The sequence below is a fragment of the Conger conger genome, chromosome 2 (genome assembly GCF_963514075.1).
Source record: "Conger conger chromosome 2, fConCon1.1, whole genome shotgun sequence".
In the NCBI taxonomy this organism is placed as follows: domain Eukaryota; kingdom Metazoa; phylum Chordata; class Actinopteri; order Anguilliformes; family Congridae; genus Conger; species Conger conger.
In genome coordinates, this window is record NC_083761.1 from 77,612,764 (window position 1) to 77,623,604 (window position 10,841).

At 45.9% G+C, this 10,841-nt stretch overlaps 1 protein-coding gene across 5 annotated transcripts in view; it reads right to left on the reverse strand.

Annotated features, from left to right (window-relative positions):
- The window catches only part of LOC133112142 (KN motif and ankyrin repeat domain-containing protein 2-like), a 33,959-nt gene extending 23,814 nt beyond the window's left edge, over positions 1-10,145 (reverse strand). For 4 of the 5 annotated variants that reach the window (XR_009705067.1, XM_061222860.1, XM_061222865.1 and 1 more), the window contains exon 1: positions 1,166-1,371. The gene's annotated coding sequence lies outside the window, so the exon portion shown is untranslated. Of the gene's footprint in view, positions 1-1,165; positions 1,372-10,046 lie in introns of those variants that run through there. The other variant, XM_061222866.1, reaches the window with a different exon arrangement.
- Between the last annotated feature and the right edge of the window lie 696 nt (positions 10,146-10,841).

The window sequence follows — 10,841 nt, forward strand, 5'->3', positions numbered from 1 at the left end:
TCTCTACTTGAAGAAGGCTGGGGTCAATCAAGGGTGTGAAATGTTGTTTTGATAACTTCTGTTTAGATTCAACTGAGTGTCCCTGGCGCATTTCGACTGAACTTACTAAACAAATCGTGCCACTGCATTCTGCTTTGGGAATACAGGCGGAATATTTCTCTGAGAAGCGCAGCGATCGGCAAGAATTTCGGTGTTTGAAGGGCTGAAGCATCTGAGATAAGGCGTTCCTCCACAGGTTTCCCAGGGCTCAGGTAACCTCCGCACCAGAGGGGGCGCTCTCGAGCCTCGAGATAGGACTAAACCCTGCGGCTGCAGACAGTTACAAGCTAGCCAAAATGGCGCAACCTCACTCCTCTGTGGTGAGGCATTTTCACTTATCCACAGACAGGCATTTTCACTTATCCACAGACAGGCATTTTCACTGATCCACAGACAGGCATTTTCACTTATCCACAGACAGGCATTTTCACTTATCCACAGACAGGCATTTTCACTTAACCACAGACAGGCGTTTTCACTTATCCACAGACAAGCATTTTAACTTAACCACAGACAGGCATTTTCACTTATCCACAGACAGGCATTTTCACTTATCCACAGAGAAGCATTTTCACTTAACCACAGACAGGCATTTTCACTTAACCACAGACAGGCATTTTCACTTATCCACAGACAGGCATTTTCACTTATCCACAGACAGGCATTTTCACTTATCCACAGACAGGCATTTTCACTTATCCACAGACAGGCATTTTCACTTATCCACAGACAGGCATTTTCACTTATCCACAGACAGGCATTTTCACTTATCCACAGGCAGGCATTTTCACTTAACCACAGACAGGCATTTTCACTTATCCACAGACAGGCATTTTCACTTATCCACAGACAGGCATTTTCACTTATCCACAGACAGGCATTTTCACTTATCCACAGGCAGGCATTTTCACTTATCCACAGGCAGGCATTTTCACTTATCCACAGACAGGCATATCATAGCGCCAATGCTGGGAAACAACCTGGAATACGCCAATAAAGCCAAGCAAATTCATTATCCGGTATCCCATGAGAAAACGGAGAGCAGGCGGTGGGAAAGAGGGGTCGGGGGGAAAGAGGGGTCGGTGGGAAAGAGGGGTCGGGGGGAAAGAGGGGTCCGATTTCTTACCAGATACACGCTTCACCACAGCTGTGCAGCCTGCTCACTGCATCTCTTTGGCTTTGGCTCTCCCTTTTTCTATCGCTCTCGAAAACTTATTTTTCTGGTGTCCCTCCCTCTTTGCTCTCTTCTTCTTTTCATCAAAACTCTCTCTCACTCACACGCACACACACACACACAGCACCTCGATCACCTAGGGCAGTAGGGAGAGCAGATTCAAGAGAGCTTCCTGTGTGAAAGAATGAGAGGAAAAGATGCAGACTCTGAACAGGATGAACAAAAGAGACCAAAGAGAAAGAGAGAGAGAGAGAGAGAGAGAGAGGGAGGGAGAGAGAGAAAGGGAGAGAGAGATTGTTTTGTCTTGACTCATGGAGCAATCTGTTCATACTGTACACATACAGAATTGAGAATCGAGCTGGCCTGGCCTGTACACACAGTCTCTAGGAAACCAGCTTCTCCTAAACAGTTTCATCAAATCTGTTAAGTACAATTAGATCACAAATTAAACACTTCTTTTCGGGCTGTTGAAACCTGTCAAGGTCTGTACTAGAGTAGACTTACAGACAGGATCTATAACACTAACACAAAGATCCCTCAGGGAACCTAGTGTAGTCCACCAACCCCCCAACCCCTTTCCACTGGCCCTGTGAAAACAGTGGACAGTGAGTTGTCCCTTGCCCTCCATGGTCCAATGCAAGCCAAATCACATCACCAATGAATCACATCAGACTAACTTTCCATTTGCTAAATCACACCAGAGCGCTGTTCCATGAAGCAAGATCACTGATGACTGCACTGAGCAAAAGCCCGGACCCTCCCTAATCTGGAACAGGGACCAAAGTAAAACGAGCTGTTCTGGTGAAAGGAGGGGGGAGCAGACTGACACAGCTCTGGGGTCGCCCCGGCCAGCAGACTGCAGCTTCTGGTGGGCCGACGGGGGGATAGGGGCTGTCTGGGGCGGGTCACCTCAGCGTTGGCCGGCAGTGCTGCAGGCTACACCCCTCCATATTTAGACTCAACGATCACCAACGGAGCTTACTGCCAGCCGACACACCCCACACTCTCATCACAGCCAAACTGGTCCACAGCGGAGGAGGTCAGGGCGTCTGAGCTAAAGCCTGCCCTGACCCTCCCAAAATGCCAACTCCCCCCTGTGCCCCATGTGGGAATGAGCAGGATCCAAGCCATTAGCCCACCCGAGGACCGGCCATTCAGAAGCAGTACTGAGACAGGAATTACACAGGGCTGACCAATCACAAGCGGCACTCCGGCAGGTCACGCAGAACGTTAACCAATCAGGAGCAGAGTGCAGAGAGAAAACACAGGAGCGGCCACCAATCCTGAGCAGCATTTGGGGTCAGCCTGGAATTTACATTATTTTTGGGAATTCTTTTTCCTTTTTTTAATTAAAAAGGCAAAACACTGGAAAATAAAGGCCTCTCAAAAACGGTCCCACCTGAACAAAAATAAACAAATACCTTGGCAAAAACATTGATATAATTTCTGATCAGGCAGAACACAAAAGATGATTGCTCTGATTGAATAGTTCAAAGAGCTGGACTGAGAACGAAGTCCAAAGCAAAGCTACCACACGGTTACTCAAAACCACCAGCTCAGTGCATCAGCACGTGTGACTGCACCGTGCAGGCAAACGTATCCGAGGGGCCTGAACATGCAGGGAAAGCACGCTCACTGCCAACATGGAGAATGAGCCAAGCAGCTGCTCACAAGGGCCAAAGGTTATCCTGCTTCAGTCCAAGCAGGTCGGACATCTGTAGCCTGGTACCCATGCAAAACCAGAACTGATGTAAAATCATACCAGCTGTAGTCTGATAGTAATCTAAGATCGGACTTGCTGTCGTCTGATGTTAATAATCGGGGACTTTTCACAAATTAAACTAGTGCTTAAAAAGAGAAGGACAATTCAGTGTCATTTGAACCCTGGACCCTCTGATTAAAAGGCCGATGCTTCGTCAACTGAGCTAGCGAAGCCAAGTTCATACGATCTGCTTTGGTGTTATCTACTATAATCTGATCTACAAAATCAGATCTGCTATGGTCTGATACTAATGTAAAAATCAGACCCGATGTTGCCCAATACTAATGTTGAATCCGGTCTGTTAATTTCAGTATAATCACACTGGCAGGAATTTAGAACCACACTGGAAATACATGTTTTGTGGTTTTTGGCTTTGGTGTGCCCGGAGCCCAAACATACATGAGTACGTATGTATTTAAACCCAAAATAAATTCTGCTCCAGTGTAGGTCCATACCTGCCATACTCTCTATACCATGCCAATAATACACCCGCAGATCTGCTGCTGGCTGGCTGGCTTTAGATTAGCATCAGCAGAGAGGGTTACAGGAAAGAGGGCCCCACCCCGGGCCTCCCAGGGGCCCAGCTCTGCCATTTCCTCTGGCCCCGCCCAGCAGCCCCAGAGTGAGCTGCAGCCTCACTGACCTAGCCTGTTCCACACCGCACACTAAACCCCACACTAAACCCCACATCAAACCCCACATCAAACCCCACACTAAACCCCACATTAAACCCCACACCAAACCTCACACTAAACCCCACATTCCCCAACCCCAACACATCCTAGCCTGTTCCACACCGCACACTAAACCCCACACTAAACCCCACACTAAACCCTACATTCCCCAACCCCAACACATCCTAGATTGTTCCACACTGCACATTAAACCCCACACTAAACCGCCCACTAAACCCCACATTAAACCCCACACTAAACCACACACTAAACCCCACATTCCCCAACTTCAACACATCCTAGCCGGTTCCACACGGCACATTAAATCCTAAACACATTAGAAGCGCTGTTGTTGTCGTCGTTGTTGTTTACTCGAGAGAAAAGAGAAAGCGAGAGAAATAAAGAAACAGTGACGGAAAGAGAAAAGTAAGAGACAGTAAAAGAAAGCAGTATGTGTCTTTAGTTTAATCCACTCATTGTTTTACATTTACTTTTTAGCACAGCTGGCCATCCACAAAAAAAATAAAAAAAATAAAATCACAAAAAGAATTTGCTGATACACACGTTGCACAGAGACGGTCACAGTTTATACACCAGGCCTCGGTCTGAGAGTGCACGCACACACACACACACACACAGCATAAACACACACACAGGCGCACACACTCTCTCTCTCTCTCTCTCTCTCACATACACACACTCACACACACACACACACACACTCACACACTCACACTCACACACACACACACACACACACACACACACACACACACACACACACTCACACACACACACACACACACTCACACACACACATACACACACACTCACACACACACACAGGCAGAGTAAGACCTGTTGCGAAACGAGGGCCGGACTGTAGAACTTTCCGCAGCAGATGGCTCCAGCGCTGCGGAGCTCCGGAGGACAGACGGAGGAGACGGAGGGGTCTGGCCGCTCTCCAGACAGACGGTGCCTCGCTCCCCCCCCCACCCCAAAGCCCAAACCGAGCCTGTCAGGGTGACTCAGGGGCTCTCTGCTGGGCCCTGTAACCCTCCCCACTGTGAGTCACACCAGGTTAATACCCCACGCTGGCATCCCAGCCGCGCCCGTGGGAATCTCTTCTTTGTTATTGAACTCTACCGTTCCAGAATCCAGGGATGGAAAACAAAATGGCGCCACACCCTGCCCTGGTCCACCACCCAGCTCCCGCTGAGCACTTTTACCAAATCAACACGCTTCAAACTGCCACCCCATTTCATTTAAAGGGACAGTTCATCTTCACCAGATAAATACATTCATATGTTCACAAGATTCATACAATGAGGTACTGGATGTCACTGGTCCCGTCACTGACTGCCCCGTATGACATTTTTCTTTTTGTGTGTTGAATAGTCAATCAAAAAAAGCATTTCAACATGTCCAGCCACAATTCGGCACTAAAATCTATATGAAATACCGGAAAAAAATGTAATTAAAACCATGTGAGAACAAGTCTCTTTATTTGCATCCATAGAAATGCATCCCCTTAAATGATCTCACTTTCAGAGCAAGTGCACATGATATGACACTGTTTACGTAAAGTCAACATTCTCACATCCAGTTGGTCTGTACGGGGGAAAAGGATTCCTAAACAACTGCAAGAGGTAGAGGCGCTCCCCCTACTTTATCCAGTGCCTCCCAAGGCTCCTCATATCTTCATTCCTCACCCCCGTCACCCCTGGCTTGCTCTGCGGGGGTTTAAGCCTGGGTCCATCGTAAACCGCGTTGCGACAAACCTTTGTGAAATGCGCTCTTGCATACAGTATACAGTAGGGCCCGTAAGTATTTGGACAGTGGTATAATTTATGTTCTTTTGGCTCTGGACTCCGTACAATGACCATGAGGTCATGCAGACTGTCACCTTTAATTTGAGGGTATGTACATCCATATTGGGTGATCCGTGTGGGAATTACATCCCAGTTAATACATAGTCCCTCCAATTCAATTGCTTCCTTAGTGCAGGCATAAGAAAGCTTTTAGCGTCAAATGCTGATACTAGGATTTTGGTTGCCTGTGGAGTCAGCATTACGAGGTTACCAAGACATTAAAAATTACGAGTGCGAGTGAGATCATAAATATGGCATTAGAATGTTCTTAACTGAAAAACAAAACGACTGAAAGCAAGTTCTAGAACACTCAGTTAGAATTTTGAAAAACCTTCCAAAAAAACAAACAACTTTTCATATGGTTAAATCATGGCCCCGGCCAACTGGGGATTATGTGTTCTTCGGCTGGTCATGAGACGACGACCAGCCCCCAGCCTAATCTCCCTCTCCCTGATCAGAGGGTCCAGAAGACGACTCCTTTAGGCTGACGGTGTCGAATTGGCTGTCCCACAACCACTGCTGCTGTTGCACTCAGTGCATTTCAAGCCTTTTTCCACTGAATCAATCCTGACTCCAGGCATATTATTATTATTATTATTATTATTATTATTATTATTATTATTATTATATTATAAATACTAATAATAATAATCATTAAATAATTATAGTAAAGCAATAGTGGCATTATTGCATAATAGTTGCAGCTGGAAAGTTCCCATGGCCATTGTGCCCACAAGCAAGGTGCTTAAACTGGGCCCCGCTTCACGTACATGGCTTCGACAATCCAGGATAATGTGACCCGTGCTGTACCAAACTACCTCGAGAATTACGTTTGGGTTCACTGCATTTCACAAACGTGAATCACCATTTGAATAGTTAGCAGGATCGTGTAACCGGCCAATCAAACATTGCCAGAGCGGCTGAAATCAAAGAGGAAGCCTGGCACTGAATTGCAGATAAATGAAATGCGTGAGAAGGCTTTTATTCACTTAAGAGTGGCTAATCTAATTCTGCTCAATCATAAAGCGGTGGTAAGCCCCTAATTGGACGCTGGTCCTTTCTGATAACATCGGCAAATTCATACACGAAATGATACATTTCTTTTTACTGACCTCCCAGGGAAAAGACACAAGTCATGTTGAGAGCAGTTACAAAAGGTTAAAAAAATGTATATATGTATATATATATATATATATATATATATATATATATATATATATATATATATATATATATTAGATATATAACAGGTAGCCTCTTTAGTGCAGTTCTACATTCTCAACTAGATATAGCAAGTATAGCAAGTGACCCCGGACCAGATCTGTGCCGGTACCAGCAGACTTCGGGCCAGAATCGGGGCATATCTGCCCCGGAGTCGCTAGTAATGACGGGAGAGACAAACGACAGCAAAAAAGGCTGAGGTGAGGAAGACTGTGGGGGCAGGATCAGGCGAGGTCAAGCGTTAAATGCATCCATCGCAACACTCCTAAAGCTGACACGACGCACTGCGAGCTACGTGTGTGCGCGCGTGTGTGTGCGCGTGTGTGTGTGTGCGTGTGTGTGTGCGTGTGTGTGTGTGTGCGTGTGTGTGTGTGCGTGCGCGTGCGTGCGTGTGCGTGAGTGTGTGTGTGCGTGTGTGTGTGCACGTGTGTGTGTGTGTGTGTGTGTGCGTGCGTGTGTGTGTGTGCGCGTGTGTGTGTGTGTGTGTGTGCGTGAGTGTGTGTGTGCGTGTGTGTGTGCACGTGTGTGTGTGTGTGTGCGTGTGTGTGTGTGTGTGCGTGTGTGTGTGTGTGCGTGCGCGTGCGTGCGTGTACTCCCAAACCACAGATAATTTCAGTCAGTATAAACGCTGGTCATTAAGCAACAGAACCACCGGGCACCACAGACATCCGCTCCCTGTGCCATCCTACCTACTTAATGCAGGGCGTCAGACTGCATTCCCGGAGGCTTGCAGTCTGTTGTTTTTTGCTGTGGTTCAGCACGAGTGGCAGCTCTCCTTGCGACTAAAAGTTTTCGATTGGCTGAGGAGTCCATACACCTTGTTCTCACGACCTTAATTGACTGCTGATTGAAAGTAAACCAGAAATACCTGCAAACACTGTGGCCCTCCAGGACTGTAGCTTGACACCCCTGACTCGCAGTGCACTCAATGGCAAACCCAGCTGCCCTGGGGGCATATCGTCCTCTGACTGCCTGCTGTCTGCAACACCAAGAAGCAGGATTACTCAATCAGCCGGATAACTGCGCAGAGTGAAACCCGGAACAGCTGTTCTAACTTCAGTCCGTGTTCCAGATTTGGGAAGGGGCCCGGGTTTTATTCAGTGCTAACTGGGTACTCCTGCTTCGTGGCCACAGTGCTACCCTCACAGGGTTCCACACCTGAAGCCCCAGCCCCGGTGACGGGGTTCGGCTGGCCTGCGCGTGACCCCTGCGTGTGACCCCTGCGCTAACCGCAGTTAGAGCCTGGCATTCCAACGAACCCCACCCTTTAAAGGCTTATAATGGAGGGTCTCAGAGGGTGGTACTGCGCACCCCAGCTGTGCTCCCAGAGAGAGAAGGGGGGGGGGAGAGAGAGAGAGAGAGAGAGAGAGAGAGAGAGGGATGGAGGGAAAGAGAGATCGAGGGGGAGGAAGAGAGAATGGAGGGAGAGAGAGGGATGAGGGAGGGAAAGAGAGAGAGGGGGGACAGAGAGAGAGATGGTACAGCAATAACGCGGTTTGTTTGTGTTTTTTCACTTCATGCACGAATACACAGAGACACACGTAAAAACATAGAAGACAGGGAGGGGGGCAGCCCTTAAAATGCCACCATTAAAAGAAACACAGCACAGTCCCAGTGCTACCTGTGAAATCCCTGTGCCCCAATGTAAAGACACACCAACACAGAGCAGAATCCCCTACATTGGGAACAACAAGCTATCCTGCCTGTTGCGCTTTCCATAGAAACATTGTCCAGAAGTACAGCACATTTCTTGCCAACCGTTTTCCCACCCATTCCGGTTTAAAAAAAACGAACGAACAAAAAACAATCACAATACCTATTCAAATGTGCGAACCACATCATTTACTTGCACTCAGTATATTCGTGCATGAAGGGGAAAAATAAACACACACACACACACACACACACACACACACACACACTTTTAATAGATTTAAAATGTCCATGCACCGGTTCGCATCCGAATGACACACATTATGAAATATATTGCATTATAAATGCTACATGTTGTTTCGACAAAGATTACTAAGCAGCACACATATTTGTATAGATGATGGTGATTTCAACAAGTATTTAACGCTTATTCGATGTTTTAAACATAATAACTACATGCATTTGATTTTTAGTACAATTACTTGGAAACATTAAGTGAACTACACTTGCAGAGACTAATGAGCCATATGCACTGCATGTATGGTAATTGTTTTTAATTCACAAGTATAATTATAGCCCCATATCATATAGCATTGTGCGCTCACATCTCACTAGAAACAGCCATTGTTTATTGGATGCCCTTGTTGTTGTTTCCCCCATCTGGAGATACAGATAATTATTTTCAGAACGCTTAATCAACGGCAAGGGTTTCAAATTTGATCACCCGTTGTGTAACCTAATTGCAATATGCGTCACACACAAAAACATCGCAAATCGGGAACATCTGTAAATAACGGTGACTCAGAAAAGAAACAGACCCACCCTCTCTCCTGTGTTGGGAATAAAAATGAAAAAAATTAATAAATATATATATATATATATATATATACTTTTTCAATGTTCATCGTCAAAGCAGCTTCAAATTGCAATCTGAGTTTGCTTCTTGAACATATAACCTACACGTTAATTTCCGGACAGAGAATATAAAAATACAAAGCGTAACCTATGCTCCGTAGGCACTGTAAGTGACGCTGAAACGTTTTTTTTTTTCTTTCATAGCTAGGCTACCGAATTGAATACCGTCGCGACTCGACTATGGATTATATTTAAACGTCTGTTATTATTCTGTGACATGCGGATCAACCGATATCCCAGTGAACAGAAAATAGATTCCCACTATCCTCGTCACATGAAAACACTGAATATTTTAACAGTCTGAGTTATCTACTGCAGGAGTCGAGAACAGTAAACGTCGGAAGATTTACTGCTAAACCCATCACCCGTATTGTGCGTATCCTTTCATTTTTCTACCCCCCAGTACACGCAATCACAGATATCCCAGCACAATTTCCTAAACGATTTTCACGTTGGGGTAGCAAAAAGAAAACACAAGTTACTCCAGCACACGTGGACGTGTGTAAACAAAGGGAAGCGGGTCGGAGAATAGAGATATCCCAGCTGAATGGGAACAAGCGGATACCGTTCGACTACATCCACCCGTCTCCGGCAAATAGCCGCGAGTGGATGGAGAAAAAAATCTGAATGGCTGATTGTCAAAATTCGAAGAGTTGCCTAATTCGTCACTCCGTTTATTTTAATATTTCAACGCAAACCGATTTTGAAGTTAAGAACGGATTTCCAGATCGCCTTACCTCTCCTTTCGCTGCGCCTCCGTCATTGCCGACCACTCACTCGAGCGCTAGCTAACTGACAGGGAGACAAAACAGAGCCGCAGCCCAACTGAGCCCCCTCCTCTTCGGCTCTTAAAGGGCCACCACGCGGCTTCGGCCTCAGTCCACGACGCGCTTTCCGCCCGTCCACTCCTCACAAAGACTTTTCGCGGGAAGCTAAAATTAAAATAGAGTAGGCAAAATAAATAAATACTTTTCGCTGACAATCTGCTTGGCGTCGCCTTGCTAATGAGAAGCCGGCCGGCAAATAAGGTGACCTCATCGGGGTTGCCGGTCACTCTGGTTCCCAACCTCGAGCTTGGGGACGCCCTGTGCATGTGTGTATGCTGGTTTTCGTTCTGACCACAGTTGCAGTCCTAGAATTTTAACAAGCTGTTAATTTACCCTCGTAAACCACATTATGTCAGAAATAGCTGAGCATTCCATGAACAATTTGACGTTCACGATGTGCTGATTAGCCTATGATATATTGCAAACAATTGCAAAAAAGAGATAACACATTTATTTAACTGATCAAATTAAAGACATCCAAAGCCAGAGTAAATCATGAGACACACATAATAGGAATTAATATATCCCTGTCCCTTTTTCCCTCTTTCTTGATTTGATTGACTTATTTTTATACGATACTTATATATATTATATTATTTGTTTTGTTTTATTTTGTTTATTATTTTGATTGCTCAGCTTGTAAGTGAATATTTATGCATGCAATATTGATTTAATATGTGCCTTGATTGTTTGTTCATAACAAGT